The 22,696-nt window shown below is 42.2% G+C and overlaps 1 long non-coding RNA gene and 1 pseudogene across 2 annotated transcripts in view; both read left to right on the top strand.

Moving 5' to 3' along the window:
* Nucleotides 1-4,599: 4,599 nt before the first annotated feature.
* LOC110491123 (nuclear pore membrane glycoprotein 210-like) overlaps nucleotides 4,600-22,696 on the top strand; it is a 49,860-nt pseudogene continuing 31,763 nt past the window's right edge. Inside the window, exons 1-5 of the transcript XR_016487034.1 lie at nucleotides 4,600-4,778; nucleotides 4,982-4,986; nucleotides 8,576-8,711; nucleotides 9,438-9,577; nucleotides 14,898-15,364. The product of XR_016487034.1 is annotated as a nuclear pore membrane glycoprotein 210-like (transcript). The remainder of the gene's footprint in view (nucleotides 4,779-4,981; nucleotides 4,987-8,575; nucleotides 8,712-9,437; nucleotides 9,578-14,897; nucleotides 15,365-22,696) is intronic.
* LOC149976945 (uncharacterized) lies at nucleotides 16,341-21,499 on the top strand. Its single transcript, XR_016487428.1, has 3 exons — nucleotides 16,341-16,465; nucleotides 20,843-20,968; nucleotides 21,227-21,499. It is a non-coding gene; the product is annotated as an uncharacterized LOC149976945 (long non-coding RNA).

Genomic DNA, 22,696 nt, shown 5'->3' with positions numbered 1-22,696 from the left:
GACATAAAAATGTTACTCCCAGAGAGTGCTGAATGACCCATTCCTGCACATTTGGAGGCGCTGAAGAACAGAATTAAAATAGCTGTCAGTGACATCTAGGGGTGGTAAGGGTTGCACTGCATGTAGTTGAATACATCACCTGGTAAATACATGGCAAGGTTAGTGATAATAGTCTACACCACTGTGGAGGCTGCTGAGGGGAGGACGGCTCATAATAATGGCTGGAATGGAGTTAATGGAATGGCATCAACCACATGGAAACACATCATTCCTGTCCTCCTGAGTGATGCAGTGTTCGAAGGCACTGCATCTTGGTGCTAGAGCCATCACTACAGACCCTGGTTCTGTTCCCCGGGCACCAATGTGGATGTTGATTATGGCAGCCCCCTGCACCTCTCTGATTCAGAGGGCCATGAGGAAGAACATTTCAGTTGTACAACTGACTAGGTATCCTCCTTTTGTCTGGGTAAGGATTTGGTCAGGGTAGGCTGTCATTGTAAATAAGAATTTGTTCTTGACTGACTTGCCTAGTTAAATAAAGGATACATAAAAAAAATGAACTGACTCCATTCAAGCCATTATTATGAGCTGTCCTCCCCTCAGCAGTCTCCACCTGGTGTCTAACTGCATGCAGTGCACCCGTTTCCACCCCTAGATGTCACTGACAGCTATTTTAATTGTGTTTAATTCCATTATTATACCCCTCAACAGCATCCAATGGTACACAAGGTACTTTGACTTGAAACATTTGCTTCACCTTTGCCTAGTAATGAAAGGAAAATAATGACTTTTTGCAATACCTTTATCCTATAATAATGCCCATGCAGAGCCAAAAGTTGATTCAGATAGTTCAGTGACTGTACAAAAGGACATTTTTGTACGGTGTTTATCAGATCGCCTATTCATGTTGCATTATTAAGAGTGTGGACACATTCTCTGAGTAGAGGATCTAAGAAGATCAAATTTGACTTCCCTATGGGGCCATCAATAGGAATTCTCTTTCTTGGCCGTGATTCAGTTAAATCAAATCAAATGTTATTTGTCACGTGCTCCGAATACAACAGGTGTAGTAGACCTTACAGTGCAATGCTTTCTTACAAGGCCTTAACCAAAAACACAGTTTTAAGAATAAAAAAAGAAAAATAGATAAGTAAAAAAAATATTTAGGTAAAATGTACACTACCGTTCCAAAGTTTGGGGTCACTTTGAAATGTCAATGTTTTTGAAAGAAAAGCACATTTTTTGTCCATTAAAATAACATCAAATTGATCAGTAATACAGCGTAGACATTGTTATTGTTGTAAATTACTATTGTAGCTGGAAACAGCAAATTTTTTATGGAATATCAAATCAAATCTTATTAGTCACATGCGCCAGATACAACAGGCAGTGAAATGCTGAATACAACAGGTGTAGTAGACCTTACAGTGAAATGCTTATTTTCGAGCCCCTAACCGACAGCGCAGCTTTAAAAAATACGGATAAGAATAAGAGATAAAAGTAACACATACAGTGCCTTGCGAAAGTATTCGGCCCCCTTGAACTTTGCGACCTTTTGCCACATTTCAGGCTTCAAACATAAAGATATAAAACTGTATTTTTTTGTGAAGAATCAACAACAAGTGGGACACAATCATGAAGTGGAACGACATTTATTGGATATTTCGAAATTTTTTAACAAATCAAAAACTGAAAAATTGGGCGTGCAAAATTATTCAGCCCCTTTACTTTCAGTGCAGCAAACTCACTCCAGAAGTTCAGTGAGGATCTCTGAATGATCCAATGTTGACCTAAATGACTAATGATGATAAATACAATCCACCTGTGTGTAATCAAGTCTCCGTATAAATGCACCTGCACTGTGATAGTCTCAGAGGTCCGTTAAAAGCGCAGAGAGCATCATGAAGAACAAGGAACACACCAGGCAGGTCCGAGATACTGTTGTGAAAAAGTTTAAAGCCGGATTTGGATACAAAAAGATTTCCCAAGCTTTAAACATCCCAATGAGCACTGTGCAAGCGATAATATTGAAATGGAAGGAGTATCAGACCACTGCAAATCTACCAAGACCTGGCCGTCCCTCTAAACTTTCAGCTCATACAAGGAGAAGACTGATCAGAGATGCAGCCAAGAGGCCCATGATCACTCTGGATGAACTGCAGAGATCTACAGCTGAGGTGGGAGACTCTATCCATAGGACAACAAACAGTGAGTCGTATATTGCACAAATCTGGCCTTTATGGAAGAGTCGCAAGAAGAAAGCCATTTCTTAAAGATATCCATAAAAAGTGTCGTTTAAAGTTTGCCACAAGCCACCTGGGAGACACACCAAACATGTGGAAGAAAGTGCTCTGGTCAGATGAAACCAAAATTGAACTTTTTGGCAAACAATGCAAAACGTTATGTTTGGCGTAAAAGCAACTTAGCTGAACACACCATCCCCACTGTCAAACATGGTGGTGGCAGCATCATGGTTTGGGCCTGCTTTTCTTCAGCAGGGACAGGGAAGATGGTTAAAATTGATGGGAAGATGGATGGAGCCAAATACAGGACCATTCTGGAAGAAAACCTGATGGAGTCTGCAAAAGACCTGAGACTGGGACGGAGATTTGTCTTCCAACAAGACAATGATCCAAAACATAAAGCAAAATCTACAATGGAATGGTTCAAAAATAAACATATCCAGGTGTTAGAATGGCCAAGTCAAAGTCCAGACCTGAATCCAATCGAGAATCTGTGGAAAGAACTGAAAACTGCTGTTCACAAATGCTCTCCATCCAACCTCACTGAGCTCAAGCTGTTTTGCAAGGAGGAATGGGAAAAAATGTCAGTCTCTCGATGTGCAAAACTGATAGAGACATACCCCAAGCGACTTACAGCTGTAATCGCAGCAAAAGGTGGCGCTACAAAGTATTAACTTAAGGGGGCTGAATAATTTTGCACGCCCAATTTTTCAGTTTTTGATTTGTTAAAAAAGTTAGAAATATCCAATAAATGTCGTTCCACTTCATGATTGTGTCCCACTTGTTGTTGATTCTTCACCAAAAAAATACAGTTTTATATCTTTATGTTTGAAGCCTGAAATGTGGCAAAAGGTCGCAAAGTTCAAGGGGGCCGAATACTTTCGCAAGGCACTGTAATTAAAGAGGAGCAGTAAAAAATAACAATATATACAGGGGGTACCGGTACAGAGTCTGTGTGAGGGGGCACCGGTTAGTTGAGGTAGTATGTACATGTAGGTAGAGTTAATTAAAGTTTAGAAGCCTCTTGGTCCTAGACTTGGCCCTCCGGTTCCGCTTGCCGTGTGGTAGCAGAGAGAACAGTCTATGACTAGGGTGGCTGGAGTCTTTGACAATTTGCAGGGCCTTCCTCTGACACCGTCTGGTCTAGAGGTCCTGGATGGCAGGAATCTTGGCCCCATTGATGTACTGGGCCGTTCGCACTACCCTCTGTAGTGCCTTGCAGTCAGAGGCCGAGCAGTTGCCATACCAGGCAGTGATGTAGCCAGTCAGGATTCTCTCGATGGTGCATCTGTAGAACCTTTTGAGGATCTGAGGACCCATGCCAAATCTTTTCATTCTCCTGAGGGGGAATAGGTTTTGTCGTGCCCTCTTCACGACTGTCATAGTGTGCTTGGACCATGTTAGTTTGTTGGTGATGTGGACACCAAGGAACTTGAAGCTCTCACCCTGCTCCACTGCAGCCCCGTCGATGAGAATGGGGCGTGCTCGGTCCTCTTTTTCCTGTAGTCCACAATCATCTCCTTTGTCTTGATCACGTTGAGAGAGAGGTTGTTGTCCTGGCACCACAAGGCCAGGTAGCTGACCTCCTCCCTATAGGCTGTCCCTATAAGCTGTCTGTTTGTTATCGGTGATCAGGCCTACCACTGTTGTGTCATCGGCAAATGTAATGATGGTTTGGAGTCGTGCCTGGCCGTGCAGTCATGAGTGAAGAGGGAATACAGGAGGGGGCTGAGCACGCACCCCTAAGGGGCCCCCGTGTTGAGGATCAGCGTTGCGGATGTGTTGTTACCTACCCTTACCACCTGGGGGCGGCCCGTCAGGAAGTCCAAGATCCAGTTGCAGAGGGGGGTGTTGAGTCCCAGGGTCCTTAGCTTATTGATTAGCTTTGAGGGCACTGTGGTGTTGAACTCTGTAGTCAATGAATAGCATTCTCACAGAGGTGTTCCTTTTGTCCAGGTGGCAAAGGACAGTGTGGAGTGCAATAGAGACTGCATCATCTGTGGATCTGTTGGGGCGGTATGCAAATTGGAGTGGGTCTAGGGTTTCTTAGACGATGGTATTGATGTGAGCCATGACCAGCCTTTCAAAGCACTTAATGGTTACAGATGTGAGTGCCAAGGGTCAATAGTGTAGGTGCAGTCAAAAGCATGCTTCCAGACGTGAACCCTGTCCCGGAATTGATGGACGGTCAGCTGACTGACTAGGGAGATGGAGTTAAGTCGGCATGCCATAGGGCCGCTAGCAAATCTGGAAGAAGAGGAACATTTGGACAGGAACAAGGAAAGATGGATTTCAGAGGAGGAATGGAAGAGGAAGAAGAGAATTGAAGAAGAGACGGAATCTTAATTTGATGAAGATGGCGATTAAAAGTGGAGATGGTGTGTCGAAGAAGACTGGGATCAAGTACAAACAGAGTGAGATGTCCACCAGACCGAGCTCTGGAGGTGAAATGGAAGTGAATGAGGGAGATTTAAGTGAGGTGGAAGGTGTTGCGAGGAGCTCAGAGCACGAGCCTTGCATCGATGGACATGGAAGGTAACCCGAAGGTAACCTGAAGTGGACTTGTGATGTTTGTTTCCATGCCACGCAACTCGGTCAAGATCTGTTTCTTACCTTGCTCTTAGGAATAAGGCACCATTGAAAGGAGTGATTTCTCAGGTTGCGTTAAGTGTGAAGGTCGAGCAATTGAAATGAAAGATTCCCGGTGTTTGTGACTCCCATCGTTTGGTGTGACACAGGCTAGGTGGGGAGTGTGGTGAAACAGAGGTGTCACAGTCTGTCCTTTTAAGTGCTGAATCAGTCTTTACCCAACAAAGTCATGTTAGGATATATCAGTTATCCTGTTAGAGCTTTTGTGCCGAATCTACTGCTGTGTTTTTGGTGCCACGTTTATGGTCATGTCACAGAAGTGTGTTTGGAGGGAGATTCCAAGATGTAGAAAGTGTGCAGTAGGGCATGGGACAGAGGATTGTGTAGTTTCGGTGGGAAAAGTTGTGTGTGTCAACTGTAGGGGTGCCCATGTTGCTGGAGACTGGAAGTGTCCGGTACGAGAGAGGCAGGCTGATGTGGCAAACCAACAGGTACCCAACGCAGAGCTGCGTTCATTGACAATGATTAACGTATGAATGCAGTGTGGCGGCCAAGGCAAAGTTATCCTTTTGTATTGTTTCTCGTTACCTCCTGACTTAATAGTGCTGATTTAACCTTTATACCTTGATGTTAAGTGATTGCTTCCTCTGTTTGTTCCTAGACACACCATCATTCATCAGCGGTGACATTTCTCATCATTTGAAGCCTACAAAAGACCAACAAACCTGTTTCAATAAAAGGTCAAAAGACTACACTCTCCTTGTATTCTTGCAGACATACCTATTGTGTTACCTCCCACCCATCCTACCCAGACTTTAAGCTATTTTACAAATGTTTAGTCTGCCCGAACTGCCGAAAAAACCCTTACCGAAATCCAAAACTAACAAAAACGTCACAAAATGTCATCGTGATATATGCACAAACTCTTCTGAACTGTTTCGGCTGGGAAGCATGCGGACGCCTTTAAGAGGTCTGTGTTTGATCTTCCTGAAGTATTTGCTCCAGTGGTGGCTGGTGGCACCTTAATTGGGGAGTATGGGCTCATAGTAATGGCTGGAACGGTCTCCAGTCCATTCACTTCAAATCAAATCAAATTGTATTTGTCACATACACATGGTTAGCAGATGTTAATGCGAGTGTAGCGAAATGCTTGTGCTTCTAGTTCCGACAATGCAGTAATAACCAACAAGTAATCTAACTAACAATTCCAAAACTACTGTCTTATACACAGTGTAAGGGGATAAAGTATATGTTCATAAGGATATATGAATGAGTGATGGTACAGAGCAGCATAGGCAGGATACAGTAGATGGTATCGAGTACAGTATATACATGAGGTGAGTATGTAAACAAAGTGGCATAGTTAAAGTGGCTAGTGATACATGTATCACATAAGGATGCAGTCGATGATATAGAGTACAGTATATACGTATGCATATGAGATGAATAATGTAGGGTAAGTAACATTATATAAGGTAGCATTGTTTAAAGTGGCTAGTGATATATTTACATCATTTCCCATTATTAAAGTGGCTGGAGTTGAGTCAGTGTCAGTGTCAGTGTGTTGGCAGCAGCCACTCAATGTTAGTGGTGGCTGTTTAACAGTCTGATGGCCTTGAGATAGAAGCTGTTTTTCAGTCTCTCGGTCCCAGCTTTGATGCACCTGTACTGACCTCGCCTTCTGGATGATAGCGGGGTGAACAGGCAGTGGCTCGGGTGGTTGATGATCCTTGATGATCTTTATGGCCTTCCTGTAACATCGGGTGGTGTAGGTGTCCTGGAGGGCAGGTAGTTCTTCTCCACTACCAATCCACATGCCCACTCTGTTCCACCCCAGCAGGCCACCTTAAATCAGGTTCGTATTCTGAACCCAATCTGCCCCTTATCCTAAACCGGGTTCGTATCCAAACCCTCCCCATACACCTTCCTTGAGCCCACCCCTCTCTTTATTCGGTCTGTTTTGGGTCCTTGAAAAGTGCTATTTTAGTCCTTGTTTAAAAAAAAAAAAAAAAAAAACTTTATTTAACTAGGCAAGTCAGTTAAGAACAAATTCTTATTTTCAATGGCGGCCTAGGAACAGTGGGTTAACTGCCTGTTCAGGGGCAGAACAACTTTGAATTTGCAACCTTTCGGTTACTAGTCCAACGCTCTAACCAGTAGGCTACCCTGCCACCCCAATGAAGGTGCCACCAGCCACCACTGGAGCAAATAGTTCAATAAGATCAAACACAGACCTCTTAAAGGCCTCCGCATGCTTCCCAGCCGAAACAGTTCGTCTTATGTATTATTATTATTATTATGAGTCGTCCTCTCTGGCTCCCAGCTAATTTACTTAACTCGTCTAGTCGTAAGTGGTTGGGGCCAGCTATATTATGTTCCCATTTCAGTGTCAACTAACGCCATGGTTTAGATTGGCACTAATTAATATAAATGGGTAATCCATAGGACATGCATGTACTTAACTCAGTCCTCTGCTGGTGGTGACTGGTGAGAAATAGAGACAGAGAGGCTGGTAGTTAGAGGAATAATTGGGTTACTGACAGTCGTTCACTACTCACTAACTAATGCTGTACGGTGATCCTCAGAAGTCTGGGGTCAAAGAGAAACAGACATGAGTACAATCTGTGTTTTGAAACCACACTATAATTGCTTGTATCAGTAGAACTCTATGTATCAGACTACCAGTAGTTGAATATCTTGAGATTGGCTACACTAGGGATATGGTAACCCATCCCAGTCATCCCAAAATGTACAGGTGTGTACATTATAGCCCTGTTGTTATAACAAACATCCATAATTCACCTGATGATCAAACTGATTGAGCTCTCCCTCAATAGGTGGCTCAGCTGTATAGTCAAATCCAATTTTATTTGACACTTGCTTCCTGTATAACAGGTGTAGACTAAGAGGAAAATGCTTACTTACAGGTCCATTTCCAACAATGCTGAGTTAAAGATAAGGTAAATAATAAAACATGTACTAAAACAATTGTGACACGAGGAATAAATACACAGTGAATAACGAATTAAAAGAACGAGTGAAAATAACATGGCTATATATAGGGAGTAGGAAATGACAAAATATATGAAGTATGTGCCAGTTGTGGTGGTAATGATACATACTGTAGGTCGCTGCATGTTGCTGGTGGGCTAAAAGCTGAGCACTACTGCATCTTTAACAAAGCGTCATCCTCGCATCACATCCACTACTTTACTTTGTAAATGACGTCAACTGACACCCAGCCAGCATGCACGCTGCAGCTCTAATTATTTGTAAAGGCGGGTATTTCTACATAATTTTTGTTGAAATTACTTTTTATCCTAAACTTAGATAGTAGGGGAAGGTCTGCTATATATTCTCTCCAAGATATTTGAAGGGTATTTGAATTGAAGGCGTACATTTTTAGGAACCGGCGAAAGTATCAAAGTTATGTGGCTGCCGCTCTCCGTTATTGTCAGAAATTGAAACTAAGGTAACTATCAATGGTTCGAATGTTTGATGAAGGAAATGGTTACAGTAGTCATGTTAATTCGTTGTAACGATTAGGTTACCCGGTGTTGATCACTGTCGGAAACGTTAGGATAATTGAGGATGGAAGAAATATTCAATTATTGCACTGTAGGCTAGTTGGCTATAACCTCTAACATATTTTATTTTGTATTTTTTTATATATTGATAATAGCAGTACCTGCAATCTATCTGGCTGTCGGAAATCGCGATTTTTGCGCTGAATACGCTATCAGTGTTTTTGTTAATATCAAGTTAAATTCACACCACAAGTGCCTCGTCAAAGTTGAATATCCCCAACGTGTTATTACCACTTGCCCGAAGCACCAGAATAAACTTCACATTGGAAGCAACTGAAGGCTGTTACAGATGGTAGGTGAATATCTGTAAAAAAAAAATTTAAAAAAGATTACCGCTAGGAAACAGACAACTGTATTGCTTGGTCCACGCAGGTATCGTCTTTCATATCTTACTCATAGGTCGTGTGGGACGCGTTGCAACATGACCTGTTACATTGTGGCGTATAGTCAAGTAAATCTGAAATCAGAAAGATTTTGTTTCATGGAAAGTGAAGTTCTCTATTAACGCTATAACCAGTCCGGTATGGCCCCCCTTCCTACATTGGAGAACCCCCCCAGCTTATTTCCTGCAATTCTACACATTTTGCCTATGTGGTGCAGAGAACATTTTGCGGGTTAAAGCTAATTTTCTTTAAATTCTATACTTTTTTCCATGTCTAATGTTTATTTGTGTAATATTTGAGTGACTTAAAGCTGACGGTACAAGAGCTGATGGTACAAGTTTATAAATACTCAATCAACTTTATGCCTTTCATTTTAGAATCTGTGCCTAATCAATCATATACATTTCCTGTCAAAACAGATTTGTATTCTTTCCTGTCATTAGATAACAGCTTCCAACATGTCATTGGGCAAAATCTGATTTATTAGACCGATTTATGCTCACCAGGTTTTGCTGAAGAGGACAGAAAGCAACCAGATGAAGCAAAATGTGTTTGTTTTGAATAAATATAAGTATTTATCTATACACTTATTTTCTCCCCAGAGTGTCTGAATACAGTACCTTTCGTACCTCCAGGTCTTCCACCAGACCAGAGGTGGCCAGCATCGAGGCTGTAGAGGCTGACCTCAGCAGACAGTGTTCCCAGAGAGCTGTTCTCCAGGCCTGCTCCACACATTCCTCCAGACTCACCAGCATCATACTGGCTGAGGATGTCGGTGAGTAGAGCAGGGGTTTCTAACCAGGTGTAGTAGGACCCCTGGGGGTACTTCGCCTATCCACAGGGGATACTTGAAGACTCATGAAACCACAGACTTACTGGTAAAATTCACATGAGGGGGTACATCAGGGGTACTCTGTGCAGAGCAACAAAAAAAAGTTGGGAACCACTGGAGTAGAGTACCTGCTTGGATGAAGAGAGAACATCTGCTTACTTGGTGTCAATGCAAATGTCAGTTTATTGTGGGTAAGCTTTTGGTCAAATAGCCTTTGTGGCCTTTTTGAAGCAGCATGATATGAGGCTAACATGAAAGGGTAAAGTGCCACTACTTGCTCATCAACTAGTTCATGATGGTTGAGATAAGAGCTGTATAGATTCTCTAAACTCTTAATGATAAGGACTTGTTATGCTTCGGTAAATGAAAGTTGAGGTGATTTAGCCTAACGGCTTCAGCAGACAATCTACTCAGTGTAGTGCACAAGTCAGCCCTATTAACTATATGTTGAAACATTTCCCTTGATTAGCTGAATCAGGATTGGTAGTGCTAGGTTAGAACAAAAAAGTACATCCCTGTGGGCCCAGTAAAAGGAATGAAGAACACTGGTTTACGGCATTGTGTAATAGTGTAAATCAGCGGTTTACTCCAATGCTATAGACGGGTTGGGTGTTTAGCATCAAAACAGACACGTAAGCAACTATGGGGCAAAACAGACAGGGTTGGCTTAGATTGTTGACAACGTGAATTATATTTAATCTCCAATGTTTGCTGAGAACATTCATAAATTTGCTCGTCAAACATCTCATTCCAAAATCATGGGCATTAATATGGAGTTGGTCATCCCTTTGCATTAAATAACAGCCTCCACTTTTCTGGGAAGGCTTTCCACTAGATATTGGAACATTGCTGCGGGGACTTGCTTCTATTCAGCAACGAGCATTACTGAGGTCTGGCACTGATGTTGGGCGATTAGGCCTTGCTCGCAGTCAGTGTTCCAACTCATCTAAAAGGGGTTCGATGGAGTTAAGGTCAGGGCTCTGTGAAGGCCGGTCAAGTTCTTCCACACCAATCTCGATAAACCATTTCTGAATGGACCTCGCGTTGTGCACGGGGGCATTGTAATGCTGAAACAGGAAAGAGCCTTCCCCAAACTGTTGCCACAAAGGTGGAAGCACACAATCGTCTAGAATGTCATTGTATGCTGTAGTGTTAAGATTTCCCTTCACTGGAACTAAGGGGCCTAGCCCGAACCATGAAAAATAGCCCCAGACCATTATTCCTCTAACATCAAATGATACAGTTGGCACTATGCTTTTAGGCAGGTAGCGTTCTTCTGGCATCCTCCAAACACAGATTCTTCTGTCGGACTGCCAGATGGTAAAAAGGTGATTCTTCACTCCAAAGAACGAGTTTCTGCTCTAGAGTCCAATGGCGGCAAGCTTTACACCACTCAAGCTGATTCTTTGCATTCCAGATGGTGATCTTAGGCTTGTGCGCGGCTGCTTGGCCATGGAAACTCATTTCATGAAGCTCCTGACAAACTGTTCTTGTGCTGACTTTGCTTTAAGAGGTAGTTTGGAAATTGGTTGTAAGTGTTGTAACAGAGGACAGACTATTTTTACGTGCTACGTGCTTCAGTACTTGGCGGGCCCATCCTGTAAGCTTGTGTGGCCTACCACTTTGCGGTTGAGCCGTTGTTGCTCCTAGACATTTACACTTCACAATAAAACCACTTACAGTTGACCGGGGCAGCTCTAGCCAGGCAGAGATTTGACAAACTGACTTGTTGGAAAGGTGGCATACTATGACAGCACCACGTTGAGTCACTGAGCTCTTCAATAAGGTCATTTTACTGCCAATGTTTGTTTGTCTATGGAGATTGCATGGCTGTGTGCTCAATTTTATACACCTGTCAGCAACAAGTGTGGCTGAAATAGCCAAATACACTAATTTGAAGGGGTGTTCACATACAGTCGTGGCCAAAAGTTTTGAGAATGACACAAATATTAATTTCCACCAAGTTTGCGGCTTCAGTGTCTTTAGATATTTTTGTCAGATGTTACTATGGAATACTGAAGTATAATTACAAGCATTTCATAAGTGTCAAAGGCTTTTATTGACAATTACATGAATTTGATGCAAAGAGTCAATATTTGCAGTGTTGACCCTTCTTTTTCAAGACCTCTGCAATCCGCCCTGGCATGCTGTCAATTAACTTCTGGGCCACATCCTGACTGATGGCAGCCCATTCTTGCATCCATCATTCCTTGGGCATCCACCATTCCTTCAATTCTGACAAGTTTCCCAGTCCCTGCCGATAGAAAAGCATCCCCACAGCATGATACTGCCACCACCATGCTTCACTGTTGGGATGGTGTTCTTGGGGTGATGAGAGGTGTTGGGTTTGTGCTAGACATAGCGTTTTCCTTGATGGCGAAAAATATACATTTTAGTCTCATCTGACTAGAGTACCTTCTTCCATATGTTTGGGGAGTCTCCCAGATGCCTTTTGGTGAACACCAAATGTGTTTGCTTATTCTACAGCAATGGCGTTTTTCTGGACACTCTTTTGTAAAGCCCAGCTCTGTGTAGTGTATGGCTTAAAGTGGTCCTATGGACAGATACTCCAATCGCCGCTGTGGAGCTTTGCAGCTCCTTCAGGGCTATCTTTGGTGTCTTTGTTGCCTCTCTGATTCATTCCCTCCTTGCCTGGTACGTGAGTTTTGGTGGGCGGCCCTCTCTTGGCCGGTTTGTTGTGGTGCCATATTCTTTAAATTTTTTAATAATGGATTTAATGGTGCTCCGTGGGATGTTCAAAGTTTTGGATATTTTTTAAAACCCAACCCTGATCTGTACTTCTCCACAACTTTGTCCATGACCTGTTTGGAGAGCTCCTTAGTCTTCATGGTGCCGCTTGCTTGGTGGTGCCTCTTGCTTAGTGGTGTTGCAGATTCTGGGGCCTTTCAGAACAGATGTATATGTATACTGAGATTATGTGACTGATCATGTGACACTTAGATTGCACACAGGTGGACTTTATTTATCTAATTATGTGACTTCTGAAGGTAATTGGTTGCACCAGATCTTATTTAGGGGCTTCATAGCAAAGGGGGTGAATACATATGCACGCACCAATTCTCAGTTTTTTAAATTTTGTATACTTTTGTGAAACAAGTAATTGTTTTCACTTCACCAATTTGAACTATTTTATGTATGTCTATTACATGAAATCCAAATAAAAATCTATTTAAACTACAGGTTGTAATGAAACAAAATAAGAATAACGCCAAGGGGGATGAATACTTTTGCAGGGCACTGTATGTACAGCACAGGTTGAATAGGATGGCCTTGACTAGAATACAGTATATACATATGAAATTGGTAAAACATTATGTAAACATTATTAACGTGACTAGTTTTTCATGTCTATTTACAGCTGAAGTCAGAAGTTTACATACACTTAGGTTGAAGTCATTAAAACTCGTTTTTCAACCACTCCACAAATTTCTTGTTAACAAACTATAGTTTTGGCAAGTCGGTTAGGACATCTACTTTGTGCATGACACAAGTCATTTTTCCAACTATTGTTTACAGACAGATTATTTCACTTATAATTCACTGTATCAAAATTCCAGTGGGTCAGAAGTTTACATACACTAAGTTGACTGTGCCTTTAAACAGCTTGGAAAATTCCAAAAAATGATGTCATGGCTTTAGAAGCTTCTGATAGGCTAATTGACGTCATTTGAGTCAATTGGAGGTGTACCTGTGGATGTATTTCAAGGCCTACCTTCAAACTCAGTGCCTCTTTGCTTGAAAAGTGCAAATCAATCTCAGAACAACAGCAAAGGACCTTGTGAAGATGCTGGCGGATACAGGAACAAAAGTATCTATTTCCACAGTAAAAAAAAGTCCTATAGCGACATAACCTGAAAGGCCGCTCAGCATGGAAGAAGCCACTGTTCCAAAACCTCCTTAAAAAAGCTAGACTATGGTTTGCAACTGCACATGGGGACAAAGATCATACTTTTTGGAGAAATGTCCTCTGGTCTGATGAAACAAAAATAGGATTGTTTGGCCATAACGTTATGTTTGGAGGAAAAATGGGGAGGCTTGCAAACTGAAGAACACCATCCCAACCGTGAAGCATGGGGGTGACAGCATCGTGTTGTGGGGGTGCTTTGTGCAAAATAGATGGCATCATGAGGAAGTAAAATTATGTGGATATATTGAAGCAACATCTCAAGACATCAGTCAGGAAGTTAAAGCTTGTTGGGATGGGTCTTCCAAATGGACAATGACCCCAAGCATACAGTGTGTGCGAGCAAGGAGGCCTACAAACCTGACTCAGTTTCACCAGCTTTGTCAGGAGGAATGGGACAACATTCACCCAACTTATTGTGGGAAGCTTGTGGAAGGCTACTCAAAACATTTGACCCAAGTTAAACAATTTAAAGGCAATGCTACCAAACACTCAATTAGTATATGTAAACTTCTGTCCCACTGGGAATTTGATGAAAGAAAAAAAGCTGAAGTAAATCATTCTCTCTACTATTATTCTCACATTTCACATTTTGGAAATACAGTGGTGATCCTAACTGACCTAAGACAGGGACCTTTTACTCGGATTAAATGTCAGGAGTTGAGTTTAAATGTATTTGGCTAAGCTGTATGTAAACTTCCGACTTCAACTGTACATAGGGTAGCAGCCTCTAAGGTGCAGGGATGCGTAACCGGATGGTAGCCGGTTAGTGACTGGGTGGAGGCCGGCTAGTGACTGGGTGGAGGCCGGCTAGTGATGGCCTGTTTTTCAGTCTGTTTTTCAGTATCTCGCTCCCAGCTGTGATGCACCTGCACTGACCTCTCCTGGACGATAGCGGGTGAGGTCCTTGATCTTTTCGGCCTTCCTGTGACACTGGGTGTCCTGATGGGCAGGCATTGTGCTCCCTGTGATGCGTTGGGCTGACCGCAACACCCTCTGGAGAGCCCTACGGTTGTGGGCGGTGCAGTTGCCGTAGCAGGCGGTGATACAGCCCTACAGGATGCTCTCAATTGTGCATCTGTAAACGTTTGAGGGTCTTAGTGGCCAAGCCAAATTTCTACAGCATCCCCTGTGTGGGTAGACCATTTCAGTTTGTCAGTGACGCTGAGGAACTTTTCACCTTCTCCACTGCAGCCCTGTGGATGTGGATGGGGGTGTGCTCCCTCTGCTGATAGGGCAGTGTGATGATTCCTGACTTTAATATACACTTCTGGTTCTGTAGATGTCTCAAATGTTGATACAGTACCTGTGTATGTGACTCGTTTCCCCTCTCCTCAGTAAGGGGACAGGTGCTGTGCTGTGATGCCATCGTGGACGTAATCAGTGAGATCCAGATAGTGTCCACCACCAGAGAGCTGCACCTGGAGGACTCACCGTTGGAACTGAAGATCTACGCACTGGACTCTGAGGGGGAGTGTCCAAGGATACACTCTTATGTTTTACTTGACAGTTTGTGTCATTGGTTCCCTTTTGGTCAACAAAGACCTTTTACATCGGCATGTGCTGTCATCATAACAACTACCTATGTAGTAACACTAATTACTCATAACATTGAATCAACATTGTATCATAAATTCCTGATTCCACTTGTGTATTCTTTTGACAATATAATTACTCAATTGCTATGTATCAACATGTTAATAAAATTGCAGTGTTTCTACAGAGATATAAGAACAACTGTAAGTGCTACCCGCTTCAGTAAAATGCGTAGAGAGATCCACATTGTTGTGTGCACTAGAAGGGTTTAACGACTTTTCCAGTAGTGATGATTGTGATGTCGTGAGGCAGAAGTTAATGTCCCTGTTTGTTCTGTCTCACTGGTTTCATTATGGCCAGGCACAGACACTCTTTTACATGAGCTGGCGCCACAACCTGATTCTCTTTGATGACATCCCCAAAGGCGCATTGCATTTTGGTGTTTGTTTTGGCCTTGATGTGTACTACGCTCAGATCTGTCAAATAGAATAGCTAAAATATCGTCTTGAGAGGATTGCTGGTTTTGTTTGGGCTTATGTGACTGCAACCTTTAGGGACTTGTCAAACTAGTGTGCTCTATTTTCAGTCTTGTCCACAGTGATTTATCCTTTATATGCGTAAACAACAACAGTAATTGTGTGATGTTGGGGATGCAGGGTTGTGTTCCAAACAAAATAATTACAATTGTGCTTGGTTTAGTTCCGCAACGGCACAGCCAGGAGAGCTCATGAAAGCTGTTGAAGACTCTTCTTGGAGTCATAAGTGCATTTAAAGGACTTTACTGCACACTTTGTCATTTATTTCATCTTATGTTGCACCTACCCCACATTTTCAAGGATTTTCATTATCACAAAATTCTGTGAACAGTAGAGTAAAAGTAAAATGCACATGAATTCAACAGTATAATGTTTGGATTCTTTCTTGTGAGATGAACTGTTGTCCTCACATTTTGGTCTAATAATTTCACCATAGTATCCAAACGGTTCCCTTTCAATGGCTACCATTGTTGTGCATATGCTTTTCATATTTCTTCTGTAAGAAACATTTCAATTTAGCCCAATCCATATAGGCCAATTCCTACGAGTGTAAATGGTTGTCCTTTCAACACTTCACATCAAATTCACAAGACAATGTTTTGCATGTCACATATAATATATATTTTTAGTTAAACTAAATTGGGCCATCTACATTTTTATGTACGTTAAATCAAATCCCAAGCAATGGGCACATGTATTAAGCCATGTCTTTAACCCCCAAATTGTTGATTGTGCAGGAAACACCTTCAGTGCTCTGGCGAGATTGGTGTTTGATTGGACCATAGTGAAAGATGCAGACGTGGATGGATTCCCTGACTCCTACAACTCATTACGGTGAGTTCCTCCACGTTGCCGTGCACTCAACCCTGGAGAAAAGCCTGTAGGGAGTGACCGTTAAAGTAGCTAGTCAACAATGTAATTATAACGAGAACTGGTTTAAGGATGGCAGTCCAATACAAATTCAATCTAACCTGTGATTTATCAGGTTATTTCAATACATTTATATATGATTTGCCTTGTGCCAGGATAGCATATGATAAACCTCAGATTATTTTATCACAAGTTCAACATATTAGGTTAATTGTAAGATGTCAGTTTGTCACTGTCAATAATAGGCTTGTTATGCATTTTCCTTCCCTCAGGGTTTCTTAAATTCTCTGAGTCTACTTACACCTGGTTACATCTCTGAGATGGAGAGAGTAGGGAAACAGGGAGATCTCATCTTGCTGTCAGGACTGAAAACGGGCTAAGCTCAAGGCCAAAATACAAGAATCTCTGTATAAGGTTTTCCGTTTAATAAATTCCTACATTTCTTACCTTGTTTTTGAAGTAGTCTGTGGAGATGGATTATCATACTATAGCTAAGAATCAAATACTGGCTCAAGGACCACAATCAGATGTATTTTTAGGAGCGAGGGACAGGAACATCAGAGGAGTAGAAGAACTTTAGCTCCTTTTAAAATAGTTTCCTTCGATCATCTCAGCTCGTGGCTGGCAGACAGCAGCCCTCCAGGGGTATACACGGCTATAAATAACAGGCTGACTTGCGTTACTGTGATGTCACAGCTAGTAGAGTTGGTCTAGCCATCTGGACCGTCGCCAGGTTTGCTATGGGGTCACCCGTCTGAAAATGAAAAAACTCTAGGGTCAAAAGAGGGACCTAATATTAGTCAGAGATGACAGTACCACTGTGCAATGTTGTAGAACAGTCAATTATAGGTAGCCTAGTTGTTAAGAGTGTTGGGCCAGTAACTGAAAGGTTGCTGGTTCGAAAGCCCGAACCGACTAGGTGAAAATAATCTGCCAACGTGCCCTTGATCAAGGCACTTAACCTTAATTACTACTGTAAGTTGCTCCGGATAAGTGTCTGCTAAATGACTGAAATGTAAATGTAATGATGCAAAATATGATTGCAAAGTTGACTAAATCAAATTGTATTTGTCACATGCTTTGTAGACAACAGGTCTGGAGTAAAGGTGAAATGCTTACTTATGGGTCCATTTCCAACAATGCAGAGGTAAAGATTAGATCAAATAGAAATAGTGACACGAGGAATAAATACACAGTAAATAACGAGTAAAAATGACATGGCTATATACAGTACGAGGTAATTGAGGTAGCTATACATATACACTACCGTTCAAAAGTTTAGCATCACTTAGAAATGCCCTTGTTTTTGAAAGAAATCAAATTTGTTGTCCATTAAAATAACATCAAATTGATCAGAAATACAGTGCAGACATTAATGTTGTAAATGACTATTGTAGCTTGAAACTGCTGATTTGTTATATATCTACAATGACGTACAGATGCCCATTATCAGCAACCATCACTCCTGTGTTCCAATGGCACGTTGTATTAGTTAATGAAAGTTGATTATTTTAAAAGGCTAATTGATCATTAGAAAACCCTTTTGCAATTATGTTAGCACAGCTGAAAACTGTTTGTTCTGATTAAAGAAGCAATAAAACTGGCCTTTTAGACTAGTTGAGTATCTGGAGCATCAGCATTTGTGGGTTCGATTACAGGCTCAACATGGCCAGAAACAAATAACTTTCTTCTGAATCTCGTCAGTCTATTCTTGTTCTGAGAAATGAAGGCTATTCCATCTGAGAAATTGCCAAGAAACTGAAGCTCTCGTACAACGATGTGTACTACTCTCTTCACAGAACAGCGCAAACTGGCTCTAACCAGAATAGAGTGGGAGGCACAACTGAGCAAGAGGACAAGTACAGTAGAGGGTCTAGTTTGAGAAACAGACACCTCACAAGTCCTCAACTGGCAGCCAAGATATGAAGCTGCAGTGTAACTGTGCAACAAAGCTTATTTAGAACGTTTTTAAAAATCGAGATAAACAGTGCATTTGGAAAGTATTCAGACCCTTGAACTTTTTCCACATTTTGTTATGTTACAGCCTTATTCTAAAATGTATTAAATAAAAATATGTTCTCAATCTACACACAATACCCCATAATGACAAAGCGAAAAAAGTTTTGTAGATCATTTTGCAAAAAACTAAACAAAAACACTAATTTGAAAGAGCTAATTTACATAACTATTCCGATCCTTTATGAGACCTGTTTCCAATGATCACCCTTGAGATGTTTCTACATTTTGATTGCAGTCCACCTGTGGTAAATTCAATTGATTGGACATGATTTGGAAAGGCACACACATATAAGGTACCATAGTTGACTGTGCATGTCAGAACCAAAACCAAGCCAGGTCGAAGGAATTGTCCATAGTGCTCTGAGACAGGATTATGTCGAGGCACAGATCTGCGGAAGGGTACCAAAAGATTTCTGCAGCATTGAAGGTCCCCAAGAACACAGTGGCCTTCATCATTCTTAAATGGAAGAAGTTTGGAACCACCAACACTCTTCCTAGAGCTTGCCGCCCGGCCAAACTGAGCAATCGGGGGAGAAGGGCCTTAGTCAGGGATGTGACCAAAAACCTGATGGTCACTCTGACCGAGCTCCAGAGATCCTCTGTGGAGATGGGAGAACCTTCCAGAACGACAACCATCTCTGCAGCACTCCACCAATTAGGCCTTTATGGTAGAGTGGCCAGACAGAAGCCACTCCTCAGTAAAATGCACATGACAACCCACTTGGAGTTTGCCAAAGGCACCTAAAGGACTCTCAGACCATGCAAAACAAGATTCTCTGGTTTGATGAAACCAAGATTGAACTCTTTGGCCTGAATGCCAAGCGTCACGTCTGGAGGAAACCTGGCACCATTCCTACAGTGGAGCATGGTGGTGGCAGCATAATGATGTGGGGATGTTTTCAGCGGCAGGGACTGGGAGAGTAGTGAGGATCGAGGGAAAGATGAACAGAGCAAAGTACAGAGATCCTTGATGAAAACCTGCTCCAGAGCACTCAGGACCTCCGACTGGGGCAAAGGTTAACCTTCCAACAGGACAACGACCCCCAGTACACTGCTAAGACAATGCAGGAGGGGATTCAGGTCTCTGAACGTCCTTGAGTGGGCCAGCTAGAGCCCGGACTTGGACATCTCCAGAGAGACCTGAAAAAAGCTGTGCAGCTCCCCTCCAACCTGACGGAGCATGAGAGGATCTGCAGAAAAGAATTGGAGAAACTCCCCAAATACAAGTGTGCCTAGCTTGTTGCGTCATATCCAAGAAGACTTGAGGCTGTAATTGCTGCCAAAGGTTCTTCAGTAAAGGTGAATTAAATTTAATTTGATTTTAATTTAATTTGATTTTTTTCCTAAATTTGCAAAGATTTCTACAAACTTATTTTTGCTTTGTCATTATGGGGTATTGTGTGTTGATTATTATTACTTTTTTTATTCTCAATTGACTCCATTTTAGAATAAGGCTGTAACGTAACAAAATGTGGACAAAGGGGTCTGAATACTTTCTGAATGCACTGTATAGATAGGAGATATCTTGTGAATCGCCCATACATTTTTAAAATCAAGCTGATTTTTAGGCCATATTGCCCAGCCTTAGGATGATGGTGGTCTGCTTGAAACATGTAGGTATTACAGACTGGGTCAGGGAGAGGTTGAAAATGTCAGTGAAGACACTTGCTAGCTGGTCAGCGCATGCTCCGAGTACGCGTCCTGGCGATCCATCTGGCCCTGTGGCCTTGTGAATGTTAACCCGTTTAAAGGTCTTACTCACACCGGCTTTCTTATCAGCGTCCGGATTAGTGTCCCGCTCCTTGAAAGTGGCAGCTCCAGCATTTAGCTCAGTCCGGATGTTGCCTGTAATCCATGGCTTCTGGTTGGGATATGTATGTACAGTGACTGTGGGGACGTTGTCATCGATGCAGTTATTAATGAAGCCGGTAACTGATGGGGTAAACTGCTTAATGCCATCGAATGAATCCCAGAACTAATTCCAGTCTGTGCTAGTAAAACAGTCCTGTAGCTTAGCATTCGCTTCATTAGACCACTTCCGAATTGAGCGTGTCACTGGTTGTTCCTGTTATAGTTTTTGCTTGTAAGCAAGAATCAGGAAGATGGAGGGAGAGCTTTGTATGCCTTTTTGTGTGGAGTAAATGTGATCTAGAGTTTAGATTAAACATTTGATTAAAGGCGTGCCTTTGAGGGTTGGTAGCTATTGATGGCGTGCGAATCATACTGCAACGGAGTTGGTCTGGTTTCTCGATGTAGCAAATGGCATGTGCCGTTCGTACGCCGTGCTTTAACTATGACATCTAACCTTCACAAAGAATGTAGGTGCAGCAGAGGTGAAACTGCTGATTCTAGAGAACATCCTGCTGAGCCCTGCATGTGATGTCTACCTGCTGGTGGGCACATCCATCCAATAGAAGGTCCAGAAGAACAGACAGGGAAAGATCACAGGTGGGTCTGAACTTACACTATACAGTCAAGCATATCATTCTATGCAATTACAAATCCAATGATGTAACGACAATAGTCACAAAAAAGGGTGTCTAGAAAAGTATTGAATTGTGTCATTGGATACAGTAATGTAGTATCAAGAATGATTTAGATGGTATTCATATCACAGTTCAGGGTGTATACTGTCCATCCCATCTATGTAGGAAATAGTTAATGAAGACAAATCATGAAGCGCTGACCCAGGGTAATGTGTTCCAGAGTTCTCCATGCCCTGTGATCAATATGAGCTGCACCTCCAGGACAGTGTGGCTGGTGCTGATGGAAACACTGACCTGGCTGTGGCTAGTCTGGACCACAGCACCTCCACTGTTAACGCCCTGCAGCTGGGACACATCAACGTGCTGCTTTATCACATGAGTCCTTTTTAAGACAACATACACTTCATATGATCTTGATTAGTTTAGGTCTGAGACTCCTCTACACTGCTATAACATTAGTTGGTAATTAGCAGCAACTAAAACAAATATAAAATACAATAAATTGCATCAGCAGGTTTCCTCTGGTCATGGCAGACCTTGCTTGGAGAGCTATTTCCAAGAAATGTTCCGATCAACTAGTCCATGTCAGCTAATGTTTTTAAGCTAGGTTTTTTAGCCCATTGATTTTGTTATGTTTGATTCACTCATGGCAAAATGTGTAAAATTGCAGGAAGTTAGCTTTAAAACTTAAAAAAAAATATATACAGTGGGGCAAAAAAGTATTTAGTCAGCCACCAATTGTGCAAGTTCTCCCACTTAAAAAGATGAGAGGCCTGTAATTTTCATCATAGGTACACTTCAACTATGACAGACAAAATTAGAAGAAAAAAAATCCTGAAAATCACTTTGTATGATATTTAATGAATTTATTTGCAAATTATGGTGGACAATAAGTATTTGGTCACCTACAAACAAGCAAGATTTCTGGCTCTCACAGACCTGTAACTTTTTACCTGTATTAATGGCACCTGTTTGAACTTGTTATCAGTATAAAAGACACCTGTCCACAACCTCAAACAGAGCAATTATTAGGAAATGGAAGACATACAAGACCACTGATAATCTCCCTCGATCTGGGGCTCCACGCAAGATCTCACCCCGTGGGGTCAAAATGATCACAAGAACGGTGAACAAAAATCCCAGAACCACACGGGGGGACCTAGTGAATGACCTGCAGAGAGCTGGGACCAAAGTAACAAAGCCTACCATCAGTAACACACTATCCCGCCAGGGACTCAAATCCTGCAGTGCCAGACGTGTCCCCCTGCTTAAGCCAGTACATGTCCAGGCCCGTCTGAAGTTTGCTAGAGAGCATTTGGATGATCCAGAAGAAGATTGGGAGAATGTCATATGGTCAGATGAAACCAAAATATAACTTTTTGGTAAAAACTCAACTCGTCATGTTTGGAGGACAAAGAATTCTGAGTTGCATCCAAAGAACACCATACCTACTGTGAAGCATGGGTGTGGAAACATCATGCTTTGGGGCTGTTTTTCTGCAAAGGGACCAGGACGACTGATCCGTGTAAAGGAAAGAATGAATGTGGCCATGTATCGTGAGATTTTGAGTGAAAACCTCCTTCCATCAGCAAGGGCATTGAAGATGAAACGTGGCTGGGTCTTTCAGCATGACAATGATCCCAAACACACCGCCCGGGCAATGAAGGAGTGGCTTCGTAAGAAGCATTTT

The sequence above is a fragment of the Oncorhynchus mykiss genome, chromosome 16, assembly GCF_057628025.1.
Source record: "Oncorhynchus mykiss isolate SJ-2025 chromosome 16, ASM5762802v1, whole genome shotgun sequence".
Taxonomy (NCBI): Eukaryota; Metazoa; Chordata; class Actinopteri; order Salmoniformes; family Salmonidae; genus Oncorhynchus; species Oncorhynchus mykiss.
This window is presented reverse-complemented; position numbering and strand designations above follow the sequence as displayed.